The sequence below is a fragment of the Nelusetta ayraudi genome, unplaced genomic scaffold (genome assembly GCF_046127955.1).
Source record: "Nelusetta ayraudi isolate G7.1 ecotype Tasmania unplaced genomic scaffold, CSIRO-AGI_Nayr_v1 ptg000097l, whole genome shotgun sequence".
Lineage (NCBI taxonomy): Eukaryota > Metazoa > Chordata > Actinopteri > Tetraodontiformes > Monacanthidae > Nelusetta > Nelusetta ayraudi.
The window spans coordinates 3,367,941-3,373,940 of NW_027466147.1; positions in this window are offsets into that span (position 1 = coordinate 3,367,941).

Sequence of the window (6,000 nt, forward strand, 5' to 3'; positions counted from 1 at the left end):
GCCAGACTGCAGTTGTCAGCCCCAAAACCATCTCAGTACGTCTTCTAAATAGTTTTTTAAACACCCTAATTGATAAGTGGGCCAGAAAACAAATGTTTTGCTATCACAAAACCTAATGATATAATATGAAAAAAAAAAAAAAAATGACGACTGCAGCTTCAGAGCACAATTTGATGGCGCCATATTTTTGCGCTGATTGTATCTGACAATCGCTCCCTCTTTGCTCCCCTCTGGGGGTTTTTCCTGTTGGGGAAGAATAATTGAAGCTGTTTTCTCCTCGCTGTTGCAGCCGTCAACGTTGAAAAGCGAAGGTCCATCGCAACATTAGAGCGCCGTCGTTCGTCTCCTCGCTGATAACCCGTTGCTCTTTGTTATTCTATTTTTTTTCTGGGCAAAAATAATGTGCTAGGCATGAGCCTTCAAGGCACGTCACAATGTTCTTTGCTCCTAACAGCTCTGGACAGCAGCAGCAGCAGCAGCAGCAGCAGCGTTAACACATTACTCGTGTCTTTGCATTGTGATTCATTATCCACAGGAATACAGGTCTGCATCCTACGTTGCTGCTTTGCATCATTGTGAAAATGACAGAAATGTCTCTCCTCTCAGCGCGACTCTTATCGTCTTCCTGCCCTACCCAGCATGCTTTGCCCCGTGCGCCCCCTTAATAAGCCCTTATCAGAAGGGATGATGACGAGCGCCCTCGCCAAGACACCTGGCAGATCTGTTTCAAAGAGCTCATTCAGGCCGTAATCACGACAGTGGGGGGGGGGTTCTGGAAATCATCGACCTCTCCGCTATCACCCAACGTCCCCCCCAGCCCCCCACCCCCGTTCAGCCAATCACATCACACTCTCGGAAAATCTAAATACGCCCCGCTTCCATTTGTTAGGGGGTCCTTTTTACTGCGGCGCCGCCTCGTTGATGGAATGGAGCCGCATCAAACCGACGCTAACGCTCTACCTGCCTTTGCCCTGCACCTGACCTCAATAAAAGGGGAGGGCTGAGCGCCGCCAGCCTCCCGCACTCAATCGCAATGGCGATACCAGCGCGCGGGCGGAGAGGGGCGGGGCTCAGGGTGTCTGATAGCCGAGTCGAGGTTTTTTCGCGAAATAAAAGCGATATTTCTGAAAATGGTGCGAAGTGCCTAAAGCTGTAATTCTGCTGGAATCTCATCCCGCGAGGCCCCACCGTGTCCAAACATAACGCACCATTCTCACTGGTCAGCGAACTGGTCACGTGACCCGGTGCGTCACGTCTGTAACGCTGAGAAATGCGCTGTATAAGTGCAGTCCGTTTCCCATTTACCAAAGGTCTCTCATTCACACATTCACACACACACATTCACACAGCAATGGCTAAGTGCTGGAAAAGTCTTTCCATGACACTTTTTGCGATGTGCCTCAATATCAATACGTCAAAACACCTCATGACAGCGTCGAAACCTTTTAGCCGTAGTTTAGGAGTTTCCATCACCAGTTTTGGGGAATTCTAGGGGCAATGGAAATGCAGCTACTCAGACATGGTGGTAAAGATACCCCCCCCCCCCGCCCCTCCCAAAAAAAAAAAAAAAAAAAAAATTCTGTCTTAATATTTCACAGCATTGAACAGAGGAATGCAGACAGCACAGATACCAAACATAAAAGCAAGGCACATTTCTTTCTTTCTTTTTTTTCTTTTTTTAAAGACGTTAGGATGGCAGTGGTGCTGCTGCTTGGTTCTTGCATGGCCAGAGACGGGGGAAGTGATTAAATCCACCCACATCACTTGTACAATATCAGCGATATATCATCGAGAGGACGGTGTTTGTGCCGGACCCAGAGGACGACCGACACCCACACTGGCTGCTCTCACTGCCTGTCAGACCTGAGACACACACACAAGCGCGAGTTGCTGCTGCACCACCAGACCGCAGAGAGTCTCTCAACACTCCACCTGGTTTTTTATTAATAGAAATATTGATATTTTTAATTTTGTGCGTGTGCGACCGAGCCAAACAGGTCAGTGTGTGAATTGGAGAGACAAGGACCACTTTGAAAATAAGAATAAAATCATCTTAAAGGGACAGTCCAACATTTTGCCAAATTTGCCTATTGCCACGATCCCTGTCGACCCATGAGTAGGTACTGGACTTTCCTTCAGTTATCAGTGCCTACTGAAATTAAAATTCAGGGAGCAGAGATGTGAGCTGCTCAGTAAACTAAACGGAGGTGAAGGGTCTCCAGGTAGAAAACGTGTGCTTTAATGTCAACTGAAAATGAACAAAAAATGCCCTTGAAGCCTCACAGTATTTAGAAAAACATTGAAAAAAATGGATGAAATACAGCTAGTTTATGACTTGACTTCGTATTAATAAAATGTCTTCAAGTTCGACAGGCTGGATTATAAAGTTTAGGAGGCCGTATATGGCCCCCGGGCCATAGTTTACCCATTCCTGTGCTGGACAGAAGGTCTCATCCAATCACCTTCTTGTCTTCTTTAAAAAAAAAACAAAAAAAAAACTTCTATCCCTCCAATTTACAAAGATTTCCTCTTTGTCTGTGAGCTGAATAAAAGACAAAGATGACAAATCAGCGAGCGCACACTTCATCTTTTGGTTCTGAGTTCTACAAACTGGAGCAACAGGCTGAGGGGAGACGTTTGTGGCAGAGCAACTGTGCGCAGGTAGCAGGAGTATTCCCCAGCCCGCTGTCCCACATGCAAACACACTCTCAAGTCTGAGCAGCACTCTTTTCCTCTGAAAGCTGTCAGAAGATGAAGAACACGTCTGCGTGCCAGGTTTGTGCGCTTGAACGTGGGCTTTCTTACGTGCGCGCGTGTCTGACAGACAACCTTTGAGGAGCTGCAGGTAATTACCGCCTTCCCGCGCTCTCACCGCAGAAGAAGGCACTTCCCTCCAAAACAGTGATTGTGATGTCGACCGCGGGCGGAGGAGTGGTGCTGTCTGAGGGGCGCGCAGCAGACTGGCAGCGAGCTGCGACTGAGGTTGGTGTCTTTGCGAGTGCAACACAGTGCAGTGAGAGGAAGCCGCTGGTAGACCAGTTTTAGGCCCACTTTGCTCCAAGACAGAAATATTATAATATTAATAATATTTCGTCGTTTCGGCCTTGCGTTCACACCAAGCCGGCGTTTTCACTGAAAGCCGCACATTTTCAAAAACGATCCTCGAGAAGGGGAAGTTTGAAACCGCTGCCTCTCCAGGCTTCGCGTAAATGCCGAAAACTCATCTTTATTTTTGGAAACGCTGATGTCACAGCTCTGAACCCCCTCCCCCGCCTTGTGACCTGAGCGACCGTGAGTAGGGTTGCCACCTCCTAGAGTTTCAAATCCGGGACATCAAGTCTGGCTTCGACGGGGGAGGGGGGGCTCCCCGAAATGTACGGGACAAAGTGAAGTGCGTCCCGTATCAGCTCATTACGGAACAGGTTTTTTAGTTGCGTATTTTACGAACAATTGCGTATTTTACGGGAGGGTTGGCAACCCTATCCAGACCACAGACGGAAATCAAATGAGGTTTTGTCATTTTGTGTCCCGGGAGAGATTTTATTTTTCCCGGGACAGGAGGTGAAAAAAGAGAACAATTCTGGGACAAACGGGGGACGGGTGGCAACCCTAGCCGTGAGGCAGACGACCACTCGTCACAACTCCAACCACGTCGGGCAGCAAACTGCTACCAATACCAGCCTGCAGTCTGACCTCCACCACGACAAACCGCAAACAATCGTGAACAGTGAAACACGGGGCTCGTGGACTGATGGCGGATTGTGTGCAAAGTGAAAAGAAACCCAAGGAAACGATTTGCAAACATCCTGTTTGACTTTTTTAATGTATTTTCTTTTGGCTGGGTGGACTGGGATGCTGAGGCGGGAAGCCTGAATGACAAAAAGCTAGCAAACTTTTACTGGCACGACTCCCAGTCAACCTTAACATGGAGCGTTTGAGACTCAAAGTTCAACTGTGTGGTTCATCCACACCGCAGCTCATAGATTCTAGGTGACACCAAGGCCGCTGGAAGAAGCTACATGCTAATCGTGAAGTATCGAGTAGGTTATGGTTTCAGTTCCATTTGCCGACGGTCAACCCCGTGACCTTCTGAGCTCGTAGCATTTTCCCTTATTTGTGTCCCTCTCCTCACAAAAATATTATGCTGACGACGACCAACGATGGAAGAGCAAAAAGACAAAACAATCACGTGGACGGGATGTTGACTTGTTTTGCCTGGCGGATGAAATGAAGACAACTCTTTATGGCGATTTCCATGGGACGCGTGGTGATAAAGGGTGCAACAGTCACTTTCTGTACAGCATTGATCGGGTCGAGTGTGATGGTTTCAGCAGCAACCTTTTCAAACGACCAATTTGGATAGAAAATATAAGGATTCATGCAGTTATTAAGATAATAAGGAGTTATTGGGAAATTATTACAACAAAATACTTTACTACTTCTTCTCCTGTCGGCTGTTCAGCCAAAGCCGTGACCGCCACGGCCACCGATGGTCTTGCCTCCATGAAACTCTAACCTCTGCATCCTCTCCTCGCACCAATTAACGCCATTCATTTGCTTGTCTTCGCCTGTTATTTCACATCACTGTGACTCGAATACGCGAGTCATCGTTTGGGAATGCAACTTGCCGGAGCGCCGGAAAAAACTTCCCCCTTGTTTATTTCTTTGTTGCTCGGCAAAAAGTTCCATCAATCTGAAAGTCAAAAAACAATCAGCGGCTCATCCATGTGTGGGGAAACGCAGTGAGGCGCGACACCGTGTTGCGGTAAGCTACGTAACCTTGGGAGGGATGGGGGGGGGGGGGGGGATTTAAAAGAGCAGAATAATCAGACTCATTTCCACTTCCTCAGAATGAGGGAAGACAAGGTGAGAGCGCCGCGCAACATGCGAGAGGCAACCTTGACACCCCGGAGAGAGCGGCACATGGCTCTCAAAAAGAAGAAAAAAACCTTGCCCCATCTCTGAAGATTCAATCGTGTTCAGTTTGGCGGTGGTATAAAACAAAAAAGGGGGTTAAACGATTCTGCGGCAGAACAAAGAATGTGTTTTCGCGCTTCACTTGATGAACACGGCGCATCAGCACGTCGGAGAGCGAGGATGAATATTAACAGAATGAGAGGAGGGGGAAAAAAGAGAACTCTCTGAAGCACAAGGCCACTCAGCCAGTTTAAAGTGCTGCAAATAGAATTGATTTAACTCACTGAGTCGACCATGTACACCTGGTCCCCCCCCCCCACCCCCCCTTTTCTTTCGCACTGTGCAGTTGGTGAAGCGACAAAAAAAAGTGTTCATAGGACAGCACGGCGAGGATGTGCAGTAGATTATTGTATCCAGCACAGTCAAAAAAACAACAACAGCAATGAGAATCTTTTCATTCCAAGGAAGCCGGTGTGGACAATCCAGTCCACCTGACAGGGTTTTGTATTTAGGGTGAGCACTCGCGTTCTCAAATAAGCCTATGAAGAAGAAGGTGTACTCAGGAGTTTGTGCTCACGGGCCACCGTAGTTCACTGGCGAGCTCGGGGGAGAGGGAGGGTACGGAGTGCCTGGGGGCACTTCAGTGAAAGAGCGCTGCAATCTAAAACGCAACCACTTGATGTCGCTGTTGCAAGCGGCTTATGGGAGTTTAGAGGTTGAAAAATTAGATCGCTCAGAAGACCAACGTTTGCACACGGCGTTGAGGGAGTTTTCATTTCAGTTTTCACTGAAGAAGACAGAGTCGGACACCCTCACAAAAATTGAGTGTTGCGAGCCATTTCTCATTTTTTGGTTGTACTGCCTCGGCCCTGCACCTCTTTAGTCCTTTTTATTTGAGAGTGCGTGCTTTTCTACGTAGTTGAGGGAGTTTTACCATTAGCTGTTTCAACAACAGCACGCAATGGTAAAAACAAAAAAAAAAAATCCCAGCACTTCCAGCAAGCCTTTGACAGGTTTGACGGCTCTAAAGCGTTTTTTTTAAAAAGAGGGAATTGCCCACCGCTGTCACCATGTCTTGCTTTT